Source organism: Oxyura jamaicensis, chromosome Z (genome assembly GCF_011077185.1).
Source record: "Oxyura jamaicensis isolate SHBP4307 breed ruddy duck chromosome Z, BPBGC_Ojam_1.0, whole genome shotgun sequence".
In the NCBI taxonomy this organism is placed as follows: Eukaryota; Metazoa; Chordata; class Aves; order Anseriformes; family Anatidae; genus Oxyura; species Oxyura jamaicensis.
In genome coordinates this window covers 81,440,756-81,464,594 of record NC_048926.1, presented here as the reverse complement: position 1 = coordinate 81,464,594, position 23,839 = coordinate 81,440,756, and the positions used below count along the sequence as shown (strand labels likewise).

Genomic DNA, 23,839 nt, shown 5'->3' with positions numbered 1-23,839 from the left:
TTTATTTTATTTTATTTTATTTTATTTTATTTTATTTTACTTATTTTATTTTATTTTTAAACAAAGTCTGCTCTTGTGAAATGCAGGTTGTAAATAACTTGCGTTGTACAGAATTAATCATAAACATTATCATAGAATCAGGGAGTGGTTTGGGTTGGAAGGGGCCTTGCCGAGCACCCAGTTCCAACCCCCCTGCCGTGGGCAGGGACACATGCAGGGCTCCAGGTGGGGTCTCAGAGCAGTGTAGAGGGGGTATTGTGAAATGCTACATTAAATTCATTTTGGATAACAATAATACTGTGACTAGAAAGGAACAGAGATTTAAGAGGAAAAAAAAAGCTGTACTTGAGAGGATTTAATAATAAAGTAGGTCTGAAAGTATTTCAGTTTCATTGAACATAATTGTGAATGGTAATAACTTAATCGTTTTAAAGACTAGTGTGCCAAAACACTTCAAGGAAATGCTCGTGTAATTTGTGCTTGAGGGTACTTAAATTTTCCGTCGGCATCTGAGGCACATAACACCTGACTTTTTCCTGAGCATTTAAAAACAATTGTTGCAGGAGGGCACGTTCAGTGCCAGCATCATTCATGACCCTTTGGGTACCTGGCAGCAAAACAACACGATGCGAAATTCTTGCTTGTTCAGTAGGTGCTTGCTGGGTTAAATGGGAATAATGCCACCACTTTCTAATTTACTGTGTGCTTCTGCTTTAGGTGTAGTAAGAGGCCTCAGCGTAGGCCTCAGGCATCAGCAGTGACTGAGGTTTTTAGGCGTGGCTGGAAACTTTCTCCTTTCCTCTCCTCAAAGTGAAAATTCATCTTAGAAGGGTGAAAGAGTGCCCTGAGCTGCAGGTTCACCTGCAGAGGTCTGTGGCAGTGCCTGCTGCTCGTTGTTTTGTCAGCAGAGAATAGGTGGTTGCTGTAGCTTGGATTAGTTACAGGCCTCAGCGAAATAGCTGAATGTCAATGCTTGTGTCTCAATGAAGCAGAATTAACACTCTTGCATGACTTTTGAAATTTTCTTTGCACAGTGCTGTGGTCTTCCATTGACCTCTCTGTACTTGACTCACGGGAACTCTTCCTGGTCGAAGCACAGTGACAGGAATTAAGTGATGTATTAGGTCTTCCGCGTATGTTTTGATGCTATTTGTTAAACTGACGCTATACTTCAGCTGAAATTTTTATCTGAGCACTCTTGGTATCATGACAGATCACGCAATGTTTAGCCTTTGCTGGAACATCCAAGATCAGGACATTGGCTCTGGTGTCACACCTCAGATGAGTGGAGAAAGTACAGAGTAGGTACAATGTGTGGGTGAAGCAAAGCAGTAATTGTGAATACTGATGATCTCTCCTCATGGTTTTTCATAGGGACTTAAAATAACTGCATTAAATGCAGTGTGGGTAGAAAGAGAAGCATAGTAATGATTTAAGAGTTGCTTCATGAGAAGATTTTCTTCTGTTTAACAAGTTCAAAGAGTGTTCTCTCTAGTGGGTACTGACAAGCACATATGAGTTAGCATTTGTTATCTGGTACAAGAAGCCCCCAGAGCTTCTTTCACTAAAATTTTAATGATAATTTCTTATCAGAGGTATATTGGAAAATTGTGGAGGAAACTTGGGGAATTTATGGAAAACTATTCGAAACAGAAACATTTTTTTTGGTTCCCTAGTACATTTTTAATGTAAGATTGATAATTTACTACACTATATGTTCCTCCGCAGTGACAGAGTGAGTTAAAGATTAATTCTATTTAGCATATTTTCTCTGATGTTGAGATTGTATGAAATCTATTACATCATATAGGAAAAAAGATTATTTAAAGCAATAATAAAAACAAAGATTGTTCCATTATATCATTGATTTCTTCTTTTTACCTGCTGGTTGGAGTGGAGACGGCCCTGGAAAAGAGTACCTTATTCAGCCTTGTTTTGCAAGCTCTTCTAAAAGTCAAGGAAGCATCTCTATCAGTAGGAAGAAAGTAGGAAAACAAAAAACAAACAAACAAACAAACAAAAAAAACACCAACATAAGAGAACTGAGCAGCTGCAGGTTAGAAATGTTTTTTCTGTTTGTGTCATTTTTATTCTTACAGCTTGAAAAATGGCTGGAAGGCTGTCTGCCAGGATTTGAGGTACTTAACGGTGATCTGAGCTAAGCACTGGGGAAATGAGTCTCCAGAAGCTTACTAGGTGATATTTTGGAGCTGAAACTATAAGACAGAGATACAAATGAATTAACAAATTAACATGAATAACTTATCTACTGATTTGGGGGGAAGGAGTTAATGAGGCACAGAAATACACTGTCCCTACTATGGCTGATTCTACAGTTTAGAGATGGAATTGTCCTCTTTTAGGCTAGATTTAACAAGAAGAATTACAGTTGAGCAGATTATCAGTAGGAAGATATGTTTTTTTTTTGTTGTTTGTTTGTTTTGTTTTGTTTTGTTTTAAATAGCTCCCTTAAGTGCCACAAAGGCAGCAACAGATCTATTACAGTGACAAAGCAATTTGCTGGACACCAAGGCTGAGAACTATATGTTCACCACTTGATCAGGATAGTATCAAGTGAATTATGTGTTTATGCATGTAAGCATGTGTTTTCATTTGCATAAGATAACACTTCTGTTTGCCTCAGAAGAGATTTTTTTAGACTACTGTGATGAATTTTTGGTGCATAAGCTTACAGTTCTATTTGCATGTTACTTGTTTTAATACAATGATTTTGTAAAATTGTGATCTATATGCTACTGGCATTTGGCTGTCTCTCTCTTAATTTTAGCTGCACATGGAGGAAAGATCACCTAATAGCAACCTGAACCATCAAGCATTGTACTTGCTTTTTTGTGCTCCAAACTTCAAAATATATCTGAGATTTATTTGATTGACAAAGCATTCTGGCGATTTACATGTTTTATATGGCAAGAGCGTTTCAGTGATTCACTATCCTTTCTGTAGATAAATTTGCACTTTAGGAATAAGATTCAGACACCTAATACAACACAGTCTTTCCCTAATATATCTGATTTTCTGATTTCCTTTATTTTTTGTTTTTTATTTTTTAACTTGGGTTGACTGTTTCCAGATGAAAAGATAAAACTTTCGCTGCACTTCCTAATGCATTAGGAAGAAAAGCCTGGACTTCTTGAAGGATGGAATGGAAGTAAGCATTAGGGATGCCAAAGAAAAAAAAAAAAAAAAGTACAATATTTTCCACACTTATTAACACATTGTATAAGTTTGAAAAGCATCATAAAAGTCTAGATTGTTGTAACATGTGACACATTTTCCTGCCAGACAGCTGAGTCTCTTGGATAGCAGTCCAGAATTGTCGTCGCAGTGGTAGCCTCGGTAATAGCTTTTATTCCCTAAGAGGAAGTTGGTGTAGTGTGATAAATTAAGATTTCACTAATGAATAACAACAGTGAGGGATATCTACTTCTAGTTGCTGAGATAATGATTGTTTCTTAGCAGTCTGCAGAACTAAATCGGTGCAAACTTTCTGGGGTATGATCTCTCGTGAGGCTTAGCCAAGGAGACCCTTTCCTCCCCACGTGGACTGTGGCGTCTGCTGATGTGTAATTTACTGCAGAGCTGGTCACGCACTGACAGGGGATATTCGATGTCTGCAGCATACAAAGATGACTGTGTCCATGTCACCCCCACGTCTCATGAAACTACCAAACCTCTTTTGATACGTTAGCTGCTTTTCATCCACGCAAAATGGAGTTGTGGAGTAATTCGTTGTGCGTTATTGAAGTTGTCTGTTGGGTGTACTGCTTCCATCTGTGAGGCAAACTGATGAATCTGTGTTAAGCTTCTGTTACCTTAAGCCAGTGAATAATTTTCAAAATGATACAATCCTCTGCTCAAAAGTTTTATTTTTTTTTTCTAATTCAAATGAAATAAGAATACATAGGTAGTATAGGGACAGATATTAAACTTTTAGCCCCAAGTATTTGTTGTTTAAAATATATGTAACTAGCAGAGAACAGGAAATATATCACATGTACAGGAAATGTGTCACTATTTATTTATGTGTGTGTGCATGTATATATATTTATTTGAAATGATGATATATTTTAAAAGTATTGTAGTTAAAAGTATAATATAACTAATTTCTTAAGAAGAAATACCTGATGTTTTTCTGTGCACAGTAGTATTTCAATATTTACATTTGAATATGAGTTCCAAGTTTTATCTTTGGCTGACAGGCTTAGTAACACCAACACTAACTGAAGTGAGTCTGCACGCTATGAGAGTGGCACAAGATAGAACTAAAACAATTCACTTCAAAATCTTTTATTATTGATAGTTGATTTTGTTCCAGACGAAGAATAGGCAACACAAGCAATTTGTTGAATAGCAGTTGGGAAACTAAGATGGATCTTCTGCTGTTCTGTACAGTGAAGTTGTGAGAATCTTCCAGAATTTGTCAGTGTCTTTCTCCACCTGCCCTTCTCGTACGTCAGACGCTCTTTAGAGGTACAATTCTGATCACTGCTGAGAGGCTTTAGGACTGTTTTGGTCAGGGAGTGAGGCAAACCTGTTGGTATATTTTGTATATTTTGTATATTCTGAGGTATATTTTGTATAGAGTCCTTCTGGCACTCATTTAGGATACGAAGTTGTATCACTTTACTGGAAGGTGTGCCAGAGCACAAACAAACTTCCGAAATATGAAATGGAAGTTTTACAGTGTAGTGCAAAATTTCGTCTTGAAGTGGGAAAGAGCACTCATATCTGGATGTTCAGATTAAAATAAACAAACAAAAAAACTATTTAAACAGGTCTACAGGTTGTAATTGTTCTTCATTTATACTGTAACTTTGAATGTTCTGTCCAGTACATATAGGCATTTTACAAATATATAAAACATAGTAATTTTTCTCTGAACCAGGTGATATATATTATATATGATATATATGATATATTATGTTATAGATAAATTTCATAATTTTCATTTTAAAAATTCATAATTTTTTCCTGTAATGCAGTCTTACTGTATAAAAGCCTGAAGAGTGACACCCTGAGAGGCTAGAAGAGGAGCAGTAATTAGTGAAGGAAGTGAAGGGTAGAAGAAAAGCAAACAATAATGAAATGAGCTGAGGCTGCGGAGCCTAGCATTGTGTAGAACATCTAAGTGACTGTATGAGCTTTCCTCGGTGAAGGTTGGTGACTGATGAAAGCTCAGGAAGAAGTCAACAAAGAGGTATTGTCAGTGTAACAGCTTGTTCCTTTGGACAGAAGGCATCCTGCAACTGAGTATATTGTTGTTTTTGGTAAATTACTAGAAGATGTTTGTAGCATGTGGAGCTTTTTGTGATCAGGGGCAGGTGCTGAGCTCTGGAGGGGAGGGTCAGGCTTGGGGTTAGGGAAATGTTCTGCACCCAGAGGTGGTCAGGTACTGGGACAGGCTCCCCTGGGACGTGGTCATGGCACTGAGTCTGATGGAGTTCAATGAGCATTTGGACAATGCTTTCAGACACACGGTTTAATTTTATTTTATTTTATTTTATTTTATTTTATTTTATTTTATTTTATTATTTTTGGTGGTCCTTTAGGGATCCAGGAGTCCCTTATGAGTCCCTTCCAACTTGGATATTCTACGATCCTATGATCTATTTCCCTTCATTTGCGAGAAGGCATGCGCTTGCTAGCAGTAGCAGTTAATTTTTTGTTTGCTCTCCTTACTGTGCCTTGACTCTCTCCAGCTGTCTATTTCTTGAAGTGCCAGAAAATAAAAATCATGCCAGACGTTTCATAAAGGATCAACACCAACCTTCTTACTTGTGTCCTGTGAAAACTTTGCAATCTAACACAATGTCTTCAGGCTTACAGGTTTACAGAGATTATGTTCAGTTTGTAGAGAAGAGATTTGACAGTGCACCCCCCTTTGGAAAATTACTGTATGCAGCTGATCAGTGCTTTATTTCTGACAAGACCTTAGAAAAAGTTTAGACGTGCCAGCCTTTCTCATTCCCTACTCGTTTCCCTTGCCTGGAAGGAAGAGAAAGCACCATCATCAGCAAGATCATAATCGGGCTTCCCTCATCTTTTGAGACAAGTATTACTTGTCATGGTAGAGATGATGACCAGTGTCATTTGAATACAGGAACTAATTAGTTAGAAAGCTAGAGAAAGGAGATTAAACCATTAAGAAATGCATGGTGTGGTGTACGAGGAATGTGCTGATTACACACAGAGGAGAAGGACAGCTTGTTTGCTTTGGATTCAGGCTGTTGGGTGGATGGGTGGATGTTACTGTGTGCTTTTTGCTCATAGGTGAAGTGTCTTCAAGTACATTCTGCATGTTTCAGTACGGAAACCTGCTTGCTGCTCTGGGGTGAGGCCAGCTGTGTGGTTGGCCAAAGCTGAGTGAGTCTGACCTTTGAGAGGAGATGAACAGACCTGAGAGCAGTTAATTGTGCCTGTGGGTGAGCAACCACACTTATTCTGACCTTGATTTCAAGTAGTGGCTAAGGTCGGCAATGGGTGCCGATGCTGAGCACCCAACAGAAGATAGCATGGCAGTACTAAGGGTAGTAGCAGATTTATTTTATTTTATTTTATTTTATTTTATTTTATTTTATTTTATTTTATTATTTTTGGTGGTCCTTTAGGGATCCAGGAGTCCCTTATGAGTCCCTTCCAACTTGGATATTCTACGATCCTATGATCTATTTCCCTTCATTTGCGAGAAGGCATGCGCTTGCTAGCAGTAGCAGTTAATTTTTTGTTTGCTCTCCTTACTGTGCCTTGACTCTCTCCAGCTGTCTATTTCTTGAAGTGCCAGAAAATAAAAATCATGCCAGACGTTTCATAAAGGATCAACACCAACCTTCTTACTTGTGTCCTGTGAAAACTTTGCAATCTAACACAATGTCTTCAGGCTTACAGGTTTACAGAGATTATGTTCAGTTTGTAGAGAAGAGATTTGACAGTGCACCCCCCTTTGGAAAATTACTGTATGCAGCTGATCAGTGCTTTATTTCTGACAAGACCTTAGAAAAAGTTTAGACGTGCCAGCCTTTCTCATTCCCTACTCGTTTCCCTTGCCTGGAAGGAAGAGAAAGCACCATCATCAGCAAGATCATAATCGGGCTTCCCTCATCTTTTGAGACAAGTATTACTTGTCATGGTAGAGATGATGACCAGTGTCATTTGAATACAGGAACTAATTAGTTAGAAAGCTAGAGAAAGGAGATTAAACCATTAAGAAATGCATGGTGTGGTGTACGAGGAATGTGCTGATTACACACAGAGGAGAAGGACAGCTTGTTTGCTTTGGATTCAGGCTGTTGGGTGGATGGGTGGATGTTACTGTGTGCTTTTTGCTCATAGGTGAAGTGTCTTCAAGTACATTCTGCATGTTTCAGTACGGAAACCTGCTTGCTGCTCTGGGGTGAGGCCAGCTGTGTGGTTGGCCAAAGCTGAGTGAGTCTGACCTTTGAGAGGAGATGAACAGACCTGAGAGCAGTTAATTGTGCCTGTGGGTGAGCAACCACACTTATTCTGACCTTGATTTCAAGTAGTGGCTAAGGTCGGCAATGGGTGCCGATGCTGAGCACCCAACAGAAGATAGCATGGCAGTACTAAGGGTAGTAGCAGATTTATTTTATTTTATTTTATTTTATTTTATTTTATTTTATTTTATTTCTAGAAGACTCCATCATGTAGCAGAGGCTGCTGTGCATTGCAGAAGTCAGAGCAATTTATTAGTCTCCTGAGCTCCTTAACAAGGACAGGAAACCCATAACAGGAACACAAAACTTCCCCTTTCATTCACAAATCTACCACTATGTTAATGCTTCGTAGCTTACAGCTTATTTTGTTCTGTACCTTAAGAATTGGACAACCCATTGTTTTCTTGGCATGTAATTCATTACTAACAGTGAAGGTAACAGCAAAATGCCTCCTGTAATGTCAGGTATTGCTCAATTTGATAATGCTTTACTGGAGAGCTACCTGCTTTGGTTACTTAAACATACCGGAAAGATTTCCAGTAAAGCATTACCTCACTGACCAGTGTCTGACCATGCCTGGGGTCACATAAACATATCAAATAGTCTACTCAAAGGCGTGTTTGAAAGCTGTTTTATTTCATGCTGCTATAAAAAATAATAATAATAATAATAAAAAGTGCCCTGTCATGGCAATTTGCCATTATATTGCTTATACACAAGTTCTTAACCGCTTTGACCTTGTAACAATCAAGGGTTTCTGGCCTCCTTCTATGTGTTAGTACAGAATCCCAGAGTAGTTGAGGTTGGAGGCACCACAGAAAGTCATCTGGTCCAACCCTCTGCTCAAGTAGGGACACCTAGAAAAGGTTGCCCAAACCATGTCCCGGAGGCTTTTGAAGCTCTCCAAGAAGGAGACTCCTCCACCTCTCTGGACAGCCTGTGCCAGGGCTTTGTCACCTGCACAGCACAGACGCACTGCCTGGTGTTCAGGGGTAACCCCCTGTGCTCCAGATTGTGCCCGTTGCCTCTTTTCCTGTCGCTGGGCACCACTGAGAAGAGCCAGGCTCTGTCCTCCTTACACCTTCCCTCCAGATGTTTATAGACATCGAGATCCTCCTCCTCACCAGGCTGAACAGCCACAGCTCTCTCAGCCTCACTTCTGTGGGTTTCCACAAATTTACCGATGGCACACTGTACCCCATTGTCCAGGTCGTTAATGAAGGTGTTAAATAGGATTGGACACAGTACTCCCTGATCTGATCCTCTTCCACACAGGACCTTACTTCTGCCCTCTGGGACCTCAGGTTCCCGAAGGGCAGTCTTGCTGGTGAAGACTGGGGCCAAGAAGGCATTCAGTACTTCAGCCTTTCCACTCGCCTGGGTAGCCAGGCCTCCCGTGCCCTTCAGTAGGGACCCCTCATTTTCCCTACTCTTTCTTTTGTTGTTCATGTACCTACAGAAACCCCTCTTGTTGCCTTGGTGCCTTTGGCTTAAATTCTTCCCTTCCCTTCCCTGGGGTTGGAAGTAGTGACTAAGATTGCTTAATGCCATTGTTGTCATCAGGGCGTAACACCACTGTCTTCTCTTTCCTGCCTGTCACCACAACCTTGGAGTAAAGTCAAGTTTCCTATCCAAGAAAATACTCAGTGTTATTTGGAATATACACAAAATACCTCCTCCTGAATTGCTGTTTTCACTTTCACTAATGGCTGTATGGAGATGCCGAGGACTGGGTGTTTCTTAGGAAGCCTTCGGACAGCCGTTTCCTCTGCTTTACGGAGTGCAGCAAGCACTGTCTGCAAGGTGTATGAACGGGTTTTGAATTCATTGCTCAGGCTTGGAAACAAAATGTATTGGGGATGACTCCTTTCCGTATTTTGAATCTACAGTTTTCATAAGGTATATCTCCCATGTGCCTGGTGACAGGACGAGGGGGAATGGGCTAAAGTTGTGCCAGGGGAGGTTTAGGTTGGATATTAGGAAGAACTTCTTTAGTGAACGGGTTGTTAGACACTGGAATGGGCTGCCCAGGGAAGTGGTGGAGTCACCATCCCTGGAGGTCTTTAAAAGACGTTTAGATGTAGAGCTTAGGGATATGGTTTAGTGGAAGACTTGTTAGCGTTAGGTCAGAGGTTGGACTCGGTGATCTTGGAGGTCTCTTCCAACCTAGACTATTCTGTGATTCTGTGATTTTTCATAGATAAGGTGTCCTTCCGATGTGAGGGTTAAGTGACAGGACACTGAGAGGCGTGGCAGTGTGTGCGCTGAGCAACGAGCGATCACAGCCTGCCTTTCGGCAGGGATTTACTGCTGGGTGCCTGCACTGCTGTCATGGTTCTCTTCCAAAAAAATTCATAACACAGGAAGAACGTGCAGAGATGGCAAATCCCCTGTAACTCTGTCGTATTTTTGTAAAATTGAGTACCTTCTAATCATCGCTGTATTTTACCTAGATATAATCAATAAAAACTCAACACTGCTAGCGTGCTTTTTGTGGTGCATCTCAGCAGTCACTGGTCAGACAGAGAGGTGGTTTTTCATGACTGGGCGGTAGGAGCTCCAGCTGAAACAAGGATTTTACTTTGATCTGTCAGCATCCTACCTGTGCTTGCCTTGCATTACTTCCCCATCATCCCCACGCTGCTGAAAATGTTAGAAATTTCACATTTGTATAATATCTGGGGAAGTACACTTACGCTTTGTGTTTGGAGTGATTCACGTACAGAAGTGGCATTTTGTGTAAATCATAGAATCATAAAAAGAGATAGGGAAAATTAATTTGGTCTTTAAATGATAGAAAATGCTAGGCAATCAAAATGATAGAAAATGCTCTAAGGAGCAGATAAATAGTAGCAGTGCTCTGGATTTGGTCTAATTAACACTAGTAGAGCACTAAAAAATATAACTATGAATTATAGTTCATAGAAAATATTGTCAGCTGTCATATGTGTTTACTATAAGATTTATTTACTGAAAAATGTTAATTACTTTCGTAAAAAATGTGTTAAGAAACACATTCATATTGTTGAATTCTTTATGAAAGTTAGAGTGCCTATTAGTGGCTTTGACTGAAGAGCTCTCACTTCTTTTAAGTATTCCTAGCACCCTGTGACTCCTTGCACAGTTCTAGGTCTATTTTCTTCATTAAAAAATTGCTATTCATTCACATCTCTCAACAGTGTCAAGTTTTATGTGGGGGCAAGTGATTTCTGTGAGAATGCCAAGTGCAATTTTGAAATACCTGATTTAGTCACATTCCTGAATTACCTACCCTTGGTCACACCGTATTATTCATAATTTATTTTATTTCCCATTGTACCAAGTTAAATCTCATTCTATAGAGATCAGACTTCAAGTCAGAGTAAGCCAGAAAAAAGATAGCACAAGAGATGAAGCATCATTTTCTTATTGATTGACCAAAGTTGCATACATTCCAGAGGGTAATCTTGCCTTCCAGTCTTCCCAGGACTGAAATTTAAAGAAGGCTGGGGGGAGACAGATTAAAACACAGAAGAGGGGGCGGGTTTATGGAGCCACAGAACTCATCACCAACAGGTATTTGGGTTTCTCCTGTGTTAGGGTAGAGAAAATGCCTGATTTGCTTTTTAAACAAAATCCTACCTTTGTCAGTGTAAATGAAGTTTTCTATTTGAACACAAAACAAACTGCCTGCACTGGTCCTTTCGTATATTCTAAGTCTTCTTTCCTCAATTAATTCACTAATTAGAGCATGAGGAAAGATGAAAGCTAGGTATGAGGCAATAATGTCATCTTTCCAAATATAATCTTAAATTCTCTTTCAGGAAAAATTGCCAATATGTGTGCTTGCATGTTCAGACAACTTATAGTAATTATTTGTTATGGTGCTAACTTTTGGACTTAGGTAAGGAAAAAGGTTTCTACTTTTTCTTTCAGAGATTAAATGTTTGTGCAAGCTGTATGCCTTCCTATAAAGAGCAGATGAAAGTGCAGCCTATTACAATGATGCTTTTCCAAGGTACTGGAAGAGATGATAATGGTTTTCACGCTCTATTCTCTTCCAGGAAATCTTCAGTGTTCCAGTGAATAAAAGTACTGCACCATGCAGTGACTGTTTTGAAAAGCACTGAAGCAACTTATCTGATGTAATGCCATCTCCAGCAGTTTATCTTGAGTATTTGTGTTTACAAAAAAGCTGTGAATCAAGTACAGATTTGGGAATAAGCCTGGGATAGTCTCATAAATGCATTTTTATATCATTAGAAACAAGATCTCTTTTTCAGGTTTCCAGATTGGAAAATGACTATCCTAGCAAATCAAAGTGTTGCTCAGTCTGTTCAATTATTGAAACATATTGGGTCCAGTCTTTCCTTGGAGCTCATGATTAATTCTGCTCTGTTTGGAAAAAATCATTATGGGGATAAAGAAAAAGGCATACAGACAATCATGGAGAAGGTCCTTGAAAATAAAAATTATGCAAGCTACTAAAATGAGAAGATGCTTCTTCCCTTGTTTAAGAGCAAGACATAGCACAGAAAATACATTTTAATGGTGCATTAGGTTTATATTTTGGCATTAAACATTTTTCACATTGTCCAGAAGGAATTTTGTAGAAGTTCACTGAAAGGTGATAGTGGACAAAAGATTAAGCTTTCTGATGCTGGAGCATCAGACCAGTAAATACACAATATACACAGTCAGATTTCAAAAGCCTCTCAGGCACTTAAAGGTTTCTGATAATACTTAAAGCAAATTCCAGAAGTGCTTGGCCTGCTACCAGAAAGCACAGTCATGAGTTGTGCATTTAGGCTTCCTGTATAACACCAGTGGCCACGGTGAGGCACGTAGTACCACACTAGTGGTTAATACTAACATCTCATTATTGATATTTTCTTGACGAGGTATTTCTCAAAAATTCTTAAATCAGCACCCTCTCACACTGAATATCTGTATTTTAGAGAGGTCCCCTGGGACTGGAGAGCCCAGCACTGCTTTTCAAAGCGGGTGCCTCAGCTCTTTGAAAAAAGAGGGAATGCCAGTCCTTCCTTTGATCCACATCCAGAGGAAAAGTGTCCACTGTCTTCATCCTTGCCTGCATGCAGTACAGTGTTACTTATAATGTCCTCCCTAGGTTGAAGTTACGCTTTTGCAGGGAGATACTTTAATACAAAAGTTAAAATACGGTGCCAAATTGATATGGAGGAAGTATCTTTATGATTTTTGTGTTCTTTTAACGCCTTTTATGTCCTTCCTGTGTAGCGGCCGTGTCACAGCTTTCATCCTCTTTACTGTGGTTATTGCAAAAGGGAAGTCCTGCAGGTTAGCTATATCACTTTCAAGGTAACCGTGTCTTTGATGTATTGATGAAGACTGCTTTATAGAAAAGGGCAAAGCAAGCATGTATAAAGTCAAGGGTTACAAAGGGCCATCTTACCTTAGAGAGGTATTTGTTGTTGAGGCATTTGTTCAATCAGTTTGGGAAACATACTAGTCTTAAATTTATAAGCAACGTAATTAACCAGCACGGTGCTGCACAAGATGACCTACCTGAGTCTCTAAAGCTTCTTAGAAAAACTACTTTTAGTTGCTTTAGCATGTCTTAACCTGCTCTAGTTCATTGTAGAGCTTTTTCCTTTCAGGATGGTGCTTTTGTAGCAGAAGTGACCTTTGTCATGCCACTCCATGGGCCTTCTTCCTTCACTGAATTTGGGATTTTGGCATAACTGAACACCTGTCATAACACACATTCAGTGCACATCTTAACTTTATCCTCAGCAGCAATATTTCTTATGTTTCAACTTTTTTTTTTTTTTTTTTAAATTAGAATTAAAAACTTAAAAACAAGGACCTACACAATCAAAGAAACTACATGATGTACCTTTAACGTTATACTTGAACAAGCCGTACATTTTCAGAGCTTAAAATAAGGAGGTGTGAACCTCTTTTGTATCTCAAGAGAGTCTTCTTTTTACCAGTTTATTGTCTTCAGCAATTACATTGCACCAGGATTACAAGTCTAAACTGAGGAGCCGCAGTTTGTCACAGAGCTCTATCTTAATTTCCACCATAAATTAGTAAGATGGTAGCTCCCTTGGATATATACCTGAATAACTGCTTATTTCACAATCCTTGCTGTTTTTTTCAAATTAAGTTCAATTATTGACCTTTTAGCTTTATTTATTTGTTTATTTATCTATTTATTTATTTTGCTAAGTCATCTTTAATGGTTACTTTGATTATTAGAAAAAAAAAATCATTAATAGAATTGCAAGTATGCTTGTAGGTTGTCAGCATTTTTGCATACCCTTGTTTTCTGAACTAATGTGAACACCATCATTTTGTATCAGATACTGGAAGTTCAAGCTAGATTATAGAGTGTTGATGCATTTCAAAATTAAAACTTTTAAAATGGAGAATCAATACTCTCCTAGACTGTTTATAGACCTGTAACTTCTACTAGAAGGATGATTTCTTATTTGGGGAACTGTAACTATACCAATAAATTCTAAACAAGTGCCTGTTTTCAGGGTTTATTCTTTACCAGGAGTTCTTATCCTGCATTTCAACAACTCTTTGTTGTGTATCTTCAGCTGTGCTTTTACTCAGCTGAGCTGGGAGAAGTATTTTGCAGGTGACTAAAAGAAACCTAAAATTTCAAATAATGTACTTTTCAATATGGAATGAGTAAGGACTTAATCCGAGTTTGTGAGCTGTGTGTTAGCTGTGCCCTCCACTTAGCTTAAGAAGGGCAAACTGGTGAAGAGCACTGGCCCCAGCATCACCTCTTGGGGCACACTGCTGGCCCCCAGCTGGATTTTGTGCCGCTGATCGCACTGCTCCGAGCCTAATGCAGGCTCAGCCCACCTTTCTGTCTGCTTGCGTAGTCTGTACTTTCTCAGCTTGTGTGTGAGGATATTATGGGAGACGGTGTTGAAAGCCTTGTTAGTCTGAAGATAAACAGCATCTGCTGCCCTCCCCTTATCCCGTAAGTCTGTCATCTCATCGTAGCAGACTATCAGGTTTATTTTGATGTTGTCATTTAGAACTTACTCTGAACACATGAAAATTTAGTTTTTTTTTTTTTTTTTTTTTTTTTTTTTTTTTTTTTTAATGGTGGGAGGTGAAATGTCTTAGCTTCAATATCTATATGCTATATGCTCCTTATTTATCCCTGGCTGCTTGGACAATGTCTGTATCCCTCCTAGGCTACCTGTCCTTGCTCTTACCCTCTGTATATTTTGTTACATATAACATAATCTTTATGTTACCATGTACTTAAAAGAATAAATCTGTCTGATCTTTAAAGATTTACAGTCAGCTTCGCTGCTGTGTGGGCTGCTGCCTCTTTACAGGTGAGTTTTCTGCAGCCGTTCAGTGAAGCCATGCCCTCTGCCTAGGCACAGTTCGGCACTGATCTGCAGCAGGTTTTCCATCCCGTTATTGTGGTTTAACCGAGCAGTCAGCTCAGCACCACGCAGCCGTTCGCTCGCCCAGTCCTCACCTCCCCCAGTGGGATGTGGATGAGAGCTGGGGAAAAAAGTGAAAACCGATGGGTTGAGGTAAAGGCAGCTTAATAGGAAGGGAAAAGGAAGGGAAAACACTAGTAATAATGATATAAAGAAAGTACCAAGCAAGTGATGCACAGTGCAACTCCTCACCATCATCTGACCGATGTCCAGCCAGACCCCGAGCATCAGCAGCCCCCTGGCCAGCCCCCCCCATATAACTGTCCCACACGATGCCCCAGTGCATGGGACATCCCTCTGGCAGCTGGGGACAGCTGTCCTTGCTCTGTCCCCCCCAACCCCTCGCTGGCAGGGCAGTGTGCGAAGCTGGGAAGTCCCTGGCTTAGTGCAAGCACAGCTCTGCAACAGCTAGACATCTAAACAACGGAGTATTATCAGCATTGCTCTCATCCTAAATCCTAAACACTGCACCACACCAGCCACCAGGAGGAAAATCAACTCTGTCACAGCCAAAGCTAGGATACCTTTCCACAACTCTCATTGCTCTAAATAATGTCTGTTTGTGTTTCCTACTTTAAAATAGTGATTTAACAGCCTCTTTGATAGCCCTGCATCAGGCTATTCCTTTGTGGATAGTGTACCAGGAGAAGCGTTTTTGCACCCTGCTTGCTAGTAGTGTAACAGTGCAAGTCACGGGTTGGCTACCCATAACTTGCTTCTTATAACTTGGAGAGGTCTGTTTGGTAGATAGGATCTTTCCTGGGAAATCTGCTGATGATCTGGCAGACTTGCTGCTCTCTGTCCATAGAGAAGTCCCCTCTACCAGAGTTTGCCGTGAAGTTCTTGGAAGGACAGTTGTGGTCATTGTTTTTGATTTTTTTTTTTTTTTCTGGTTTGTATCAAGGGCTTCTTTGCCTCCACCAACCTCTTTTTAATTTTTTATTTTGTATAATGAAGAGGCAGGCATGAGAAGCCCTGTCTTTATGTTCTGGGAGATGCACTCTCTTGGCTAATTTTGGAGAAGCGTGCTTGCAGGGAGCAGGACCATTCAAATAATTTCCAGGACTTCCGCATGTACAAGGAGCAACTGGTTTCAGTTTTCTTTCCAGCTGACTGCCTGCTTACTGGTCTTCAGGAATAAGGTTAGAGGCATAAATAATCAGTAAAATTGGTTGTTATTTATGGCAATTTTTTCGCATTTTGGTAGGAAAACCGGTATCTGAGGAAAGTGTATTTGATTCCATCTGCAGAAATACTTCATGTGGGCAGATACAAGTAATAAGAAATGCAGATGAAGAACGCTGTCACTAGGCAGAGGAAACACTCAGAGGCATTTGTCAAGTTACAGGGTAATTTGTATTAGTAGTTGTGCAGAAATAAATCATTCCTACTAATTGCGTCATAGTTTTGTTACCATTAGTTGACCATCATCTTTAAAGGTCATGGTTACTGTTCTGTTCCTCAGTTACGAATGTAAAGCCTGCAGACAGTGAACAAAGGAAGAAGTCCTGGCCTCAGCAGCATTTTTCATACTGAAACCTGAAAAACTGTTCCATGGCACACCAGGACCTCCACAGTGTGCGTGTGGTGCTAAATTAGCCTGTAGGAGGTTAAACATTCATCAGCAGTGACAGTATTGGCATTCAGTGAAATTAAAAAAAAAATAAAAAATTAAACTAATTTCTTCTTGAGTTGAAAGTAGTACATTTCTAGGCAGATCAATATAGAATATTATATGCATGCATCTTTCTAATCAGATGTTGTTATACTCTTACTATTACTGTCTTTTCCTGAGCTGAAAATGATTTTTCCCTTAGCTGCTGTTAGTATTGGTATAATATCTCATTAATTCTGTATTAATTAAAAATGCTAAATCGGGAAGAAAGATGGCAAAACTATTATGGATAGTGTTTTCCTTTAGAATGGTACAGCATGCTCTCAAAAAGTTGACACTACTCGAGAAGCTGTAAACTTCTCTGAAGAAAAATAACACCACAATTGTCTGTTCACTGAATTATGTTGTTCCACGGTTTCAGGTCAATGTACTCTATCACGTTTTATTCAGATGAATAGATCGGAGTGTAGTTAGTCAGTTCATTATTCGTCAGCATGTCACATTGACACTGAAGAAACTTTTCAGATCGTTTCAAAAGCAAAGTCATCTAACTGTAATTTATAGATGTTCTTTAGAAAGTCTGTGTTTATTGACATACGGGCTTCAGTAGAAAACTCACATTTTAAAAACACTTTACTCAGTGTCACGGGTCTATTGTCTGCTCTCTGATTTTTCATAGCAGACAGCTAAGAGACCTGCTTTGCCTTTCAAATAACCGATTTCTCATCCTCTGTTGTAGGGCTTCAAAAACCATATTTTCAAAATGTTTGTTAGCCTAACAATGCATCATCATGTGCCTTTAGAAACTAAGGAGAGAGGTACATTCTGAAAAAAAAAAAAAAAAAAACAACAAAAAAAAGAGACAGGAAAAAATATATATATATATTATATATTTTCTTCCACCATAATGGGAGATGCACACCACTGTCGAGTGGAGGCCTCAGCATAATACCTTTTCTTCCAAGCTGTCACTTGAGCACTATTGACAGTATTTCTCAGTCCATACTCGTTTCCTTTTCTGCTGGTTATCAGTGACACTGGGGGAAGCCCTTGGCAGGTGGGAGAGAGTCTGTCAGGAGCGACCATGGGGTTTGTGGGGAGAGTTCGGGAGGCATCAGTCAAGAAGGGGACACCCGGGTCTAGATCCCCAGTGCAAGAGTGCACCTGATGGGAATCCTAGTCAACCCCTTCTCCCTGTTTTATCCACAGCTTTAAGGGGCTCACTGGGGTGAGTCTCCATCAGCAATTTCCCTTGTGGTCTTGAGTAGCAAGGAGCTTTCTTTTGTCATCATCTGGAATGGCTCTTTAATCAGCTTCCAAGCCACTTCTGCACACAGCTCTTTCCAGGTGGATTTTGACCATACTAAGAACTTGTTTAGTATTATTATTTTTTTTTTTGTAGCAGACGGAGTTTCTTGCTCTGAAGACAGGAAGCAGTGATAAAAGACATGGCTTTAACAAACGTAGAGAATGAAATTTCTTCTTGCTTTCTGTAGACTTCTGTCCTCCATTGCTTGCTTTTCTTCTACATAAATAAGTGAGATTCCTTGGAAATTGCTGTTAAATGAGAATAAAAGCATATGTGCTACTTGCAAATGAATTCATTGTTCTCTGGAGCAGCAGCCAGGGAGATAACAGATGCTATTGTTCCTTTTGTGGACCCTCTCACAGTAGCATTTGAGTGTTCAACATCATCTGTACAGTTAGGGAGAATTATTACTCTGCTTCCAGTAACGACAAGCAACGTATAGAGGAATTAAATCACATAAGCAAGGACATATGCATGTATCTGAAGCCATGGAAGCTACACAAATCTTTATTTTAACAACAAAAACATCACTATCAATTCAAAATAAAACTTTGCTGTTTTAGGAAAAATTCCTCTTCCAGTAGAGAAAGGGGATACTTTACTCCTTATTAGCTTATTCTCCTAAATTGCTTTAGGAGTCTGCCAAAATCTAGGTTGTTTTCAGCACTTCACATGGAAGATTTCAGCAGTGTCATCTATGTGAACATGTCATATGTCATGGGTAATATACATGATGCTTTTTCATGCCATAAGGATGATTACTTTTGAGGGTTTCTTTTGCATGCATTTTCTATGCTTTTTTTTTTTTTTTTTTTTTTTTTTTTAAGAAACAATAATGATATATATATATTAGATCAGTTACTAGATCAGGAAGAGAGAATCCACATGTCCAGATTGTGCTCATTCCTCGGCTGCTGTGGAATATTATGCTTAATGCAGGAGATCCAAAGCCTATAAAACTGAGGTCACTTAGATCAAAAGCAATCTGAAATAGAAGAATGTTAAATCTATAGATCTGACTACAAAATGTTGTAAGACAGATAAGGATTTTAAAGAGAGCCGTTTCTCTTTGCATATTCAAGATTCAAGCTAAATTAAAGCAGGTGAGCATCAGCCAGCACCCCCAGATCCTTTTCCTCTGCACAGCTTCCCAGCCACTCTGCCCCAGCCCTGTAGCGCTGCTTGGCGTGGTTGTGCCCCAAGTGCAGGACCCAGCACTTAGCCATGTTGAACCTCATACAGTTGGCCTCAGCTCATCAGTCTGGCTTATCCAGATCCCTCTGTAGATCCCTTTGGAAGTGTCTTCAGAGTGATTATACTAGGGTGGAAAGTATGTATTTGCCTTGATTTTCATAAAAATCTTATGTGTTCATGTAGTAAAACAAACATTTAAGTTTCGTATTTCTCCACTCAAGGCATTAATTGGCAAAATCAGCGTAGGGATTATCTAGGATCTAGTGTTCACAAGTTGAACTTTTGTGCGTGGTTCATGCCAGTGTTTAATGAATAAATGACAGCAACTTTCGTTTATACCACCTTCTGTGGCGGGGGGTGGGGGAGGAAGCAGTTTCCAGTGTTTAAAGATGTGCGGATAGTTGAGTCATTTCCTCTGAATGTGTTGAAACATATTCACATATCGAGTCTTATCTTACTTTCACTCTGAGGAGCTGCAGTTCACAGCAGTAGTCAAGTGATATTTGCACAGAGCTGTTGCTACCAGCTGGAGGTGAGCAGTTTTACTGAACGGTTATCAGCTCACAAGGCTAACTCCACTGAGCAAGTATCTTTGTGAAGCAAGAGGTTTTTAACTCACTGCTGTAATACTATTTCAAATAGGTGAAAGCTGTGGGAACTTCTCAGTTTGGACCTGATAAGGTAGGAATTTAGTTTCTTTATGAAGCATGACAGGTTCTGATTCATTATTATGTATACGCATCCTGTTTTAAAATGCAGGTAATTTAAAACTCTGTGTTGAAAGTAATTAAATACAAGCTTCTGATGGAATCTGCATGTCCAAAGAGGGTAATACAAAATGGGGAAAAATGTTTATTCCATTAAGAGTATACAAAATCCCACGGACAGAAGCATCAGTCACTTATAGGTGGACTAATGCTCGCAGCTGTTCAGAATATAGGGGGAAAACGCTACTGAAATCACACAGTTTTTGTTCTCTCACTGAATGCTCCATGTTAACAGAATAATCTGTTTAATTACTGATGGATCAGGTAGTTTGAAGACTGTCATTCTTCCTTTGAAGTTACTCTCAGATACCTGCTGCATAGTGTGTGGATTTTTTGATGGATTTTATGGCTGTAACACACACTGTCATTCTTTACTGACAGCTGAAAATATTGAAGTACCCAGGCAGTTCATGTTCAATTAAATCTAACTTTGTAAAATTGGAATCTTATTTTTAATACGTTTTTGCCATTTGTATTTACTAGGCTAGTGTTATCTTCCTTACAGTGATCTTTTGAATTCTGAGTAAAAGCACCAAGGAAGTTTCTCTTGGTAACCGCTTAGTGTTGTTTTAATGACAGCGGCACTATCAATTTACTTGTTTTAAAATGAATTCATAGTAATACAAATGTTGTGTTCTGATCATTACACTTTACAGAATTTAAAATATAACCTTGGCACATAATTTAAGCATAAAACTACTTCTGTAAAGTAACCTGAGTTACTTAAAGTGTATGCATATTTAAGTATATAATTAATTATTATTAATAATATGGATAATTAAATTGGGGATATTTTCGTATGGTCTTCTATTGTGAAAATGTGGACAGCGTATTTTAAAGTAAAATGACTGATGGTTATTTTATTTTGAGAGAATGATGCATATGGCATATATATTGACTTCAGGCATCTCTCATTTTGAAAGGGAGATGGCTATTTATTCACAGATTCTTCTTTCGATATGGATGTGACACCTGTCTCTTGTTCCCTATTGAGTTATCCTTCACGTGCAGTGTTTGACATAACTTGCAGTGTAATTGTGCACTCTTCAGGCAAGTGAGAGGATTTTTGTGCTTGATATGGCAAGTTTTTCTAGAGACGGTAGAAATGCTAGCTATCAGCAATTAGTTTGGTGCTGTATCTGCATGAGACTTTAGGAAAAATGAAAACAGGAAAAAAAAAATGCAGAAATGCAGACATCATTTTAATGCTCCAGAAACTGATGATTTTAGGAATGTTAGGTTATTTTGAACGGGAAAAACTCTGTGACTGTAATCTGTGTTTTTTTTTTATTATTATTATTATTTATTTATTTTTATTTTTTCAGTGTATTGTCCAGCCCTTTAGAAGCTGATTTTGTTTCCCTGTTCACTTTGGGCATGCATCACATGTTCATGAGTTGTCAAAATGTATTTAGACAGCCCATGTATCTTACAATAATCTTCTCAAAACCAAAATGGCTCAGGAGTATTCATTCTTCTGGCTTGTCCTGGGAACTGAGTAATTCTGCACAGATGAAGGGCAGATCTAATTCAATTCATGATGCTTTTCATTTCCTTAAACAAGCAGATTTTTTAATTTCTGAAAAAAGATTATGCTCTTTGGATTTTTGAAAAAGGAAGGTAAATTAAAAGGTTTTGAGAAATAATTTAAAAGCAATTTATTCCTGGATCAAAGGCACTGTGTAGACTAGAATTACAGTGATTGTGAATGTGACTGGTGAGTTTGAAAGGGAATCTGATCTTTGAAAATCTGAGGCTTCTTTGCTCTATTGCCAATATAAAATAAAATAAAATAAAAAATGCTATCAATGTCTTCTAGGTGGACTGTGTGCTTTGTACACAAATGGTCTCAGAAAATGAATATCCTCAAGCTGTAGTAGGTTTGTTGAACGAGCAATGTGGCGTGATCATGGAGTCTATTAAGAGGCAGGTTTTGTCCTGTTTTCTTTTTTTTTTCTTTTCTTTTCTTTTTTTTTTTTTTTTCTTTTTTGTTATCTTTTGAGTTATGTGGTTAGGGGTTTGTTTGTTGTGTGTAACCGAGAACACCAACATCAGTGGTGCTTTTTATTTAAGCATGTTATTTTTATTTAATTATTTTATTTAAGCATGTTATTTTATTTAAGCATGTTATATGCTTATCAATGAAGCAGCTTTGTGTTTATATACGGATATGTATAATATATTGCTGTACCTTTGAAAATAATGGCTTTCTTTAAAGAAAAAGTCTGAAGTGGGTAGGAGGGAAGCTTTAGTTTAAAATAAACATGACCAGTGCAGAATAAATTCATGGCATATATGTACGCTTGTTTGAAGTGTTCAGTGCTCATGCGTATCTTGGACATGCTCTGCTCCGAACAGGCAGAGAGGATGGTAGTTCCTAATGTCAACGGCAACACTGGTATGCCAGTCCATCCACAAACATGCTTCAGAAAAGGCAGTTGAGGTCAGCACATGCTTTATTTGCTGTGGTATTTCAAAGCAATAGAGAAACACAGAATGGTTGAGGTTTGCACTTGGAAGTAGTCCTTTTGAAAACTCTTGTCCGGAGCAGGGTCATCTTGAGCAGGCTGACCAGGACTGTGTCCAGTCAGGTTTTGAGCATGCCTTTAACCTCTCTGGGCAGCCTCATGAAGTGTTTGACCACCCTCATACAAAAGATTTATAAAAGGTTTTTCTCAAAGTCTGCTGAGCAGAAGGGAAACGAGTGTTGAGGCACCTTCTGAAACCAGAAAAGCTGGTGAAAAAAACAATGAGGGGCATGGAAAACTGCCTTTACCTTTTTCTAGGGGTTTGTTTTGCACTTGAAATAGATTTTAAAGTGTTACCCTCTAATCAATTTATCATGGTCCTGTTTACATTTAGTATGTTTTTAAGTAAACTTTCAGTTAGAGGTGATTGCTTTTGTAAACAGTTGTGAGAAATTCTGGTTACTGAAGACTGAGGCCATTAATCAGCTCCATGCACCTGTGGAATAAAATCGAGAGTTGGTAACTTTTTGCACACGACAGATGAATATTCTGATATAAAACTTTCTCTAGAAATTCTTGCATAATATTTGTTATATAAGAATTAGTGAAGAGCAGTATCAATCTTTCTAATATTATCCCCAGAATTAAGAGCAAACCTTTCTCATTTGTGATTCTAGATTTTTCTTATAAGCAACTTTTGCTCAGTTTCCCTATAAAACAACTATGGATGAACGGACAGGACAGGGAATGAGATTAGGGAGAGGACTGCTGCAACAAATTTTGGCAGACAGTTCATAGAATCATCTCAGAATGGTAGAATGGCTCAGGTTGGAAGGGACCTTACAGATCATCCAACTCCAACCCCCTGGCATAGGCAGGGATGCCACCCACCAGACCAGGCTGGCCAAAGCCCCATCCAGCCTGGTCTTGAACACCTCCAGGGATGGGGCATCCACAGCTCTTCTGGGCAGCCTAGGTGACCAAATTGTCTTGAGTTTTGGTGTAAATCCTGTTCTAACAATCCTCCTCTAAGGGGTTAATGCATGTGGAGAAACTGCAGGGATGTACAGGTGGCTAGGTCAAATGAAGTGTATCAGTAGTAGTGCAAAGAAGGCATCTCCTTTGGGAGTCCACTTAAACTGAGACAGCTCTAATTACTGGGAGAATCCTTTGGATTTCTAGCTGTCTGTGGAAGAAACTCAATTCATCTTCTGCTGTGTTGGCATGTGTCAGCTCTCTTGGACTGAAGAACTTCCTAGTCAGCCGTGATGGATGAGGCAGAACTGGACATACCACATCCTATGTTGATGCTGCATGCGTAGGCATAGTTCCCACCGTAAACCAGATTCTTCTCCATCTTGAATAGAGCACTTCCTTTCTCCAAGTCCCTGACATCCCTTGTCCTTAAAAAAATGTAGTTAGCAAGCAGTTGATTTGCTTATTTCTTAATACCCCAGTTTCTCCAGCTGCTCCTCATGACTTGTTCTCCAGACCCTTCACCAGCCTCATTGCCCTTCTTTGGACACCTTTGGTCTTCCATCACCTGTCTTCAGCAGAACAGTCCTGTTG

The 23,839-nt window shown here is 39.2% G+C and overlaps 1 protein-coding gene and 1 long non-coding RNA gene across 10 annotated transcripts in view; both read left to right on the top strand.

Moving 5' to 3' along the window:
- MCTP1 (multiple C2 and transmembrane domain containing 1) overlaps positions 1-23,839 on the top strand; it is a 287,020-nt gene that overhangs the window by 80,592 nt on the left and 182,589 nt on the right. The window contains exons 1-2 of one of the 9 annotated variants that reach the window (XM_035310881.1): positions 19,469-19,567; positions 19,678-19,716. The exons of the other annotated variants lie outside the window; for them this stretch is intronic. The gene's annotated coding sequence lies outside the window, so the exon portion shown is untranslated. Of the gene's footprint in view, positions 1-19,468; positions 19,568-19,677; positions 19,717-23,839 lie in introns of those variants that run through there. 9 annotated transcript variants of the gene reach the window in all.
- Positions 8,252-23,241, top strand: LOC118156709. The gene is made up of 3 exons (XR_004746396.1): positions 8,252-8,268; positions 10,597-10,602; positions 23,098-23,241. It is a non-coding gene; the product is annotated as an uncharacterized LOC118156709 (long non-coding RNA).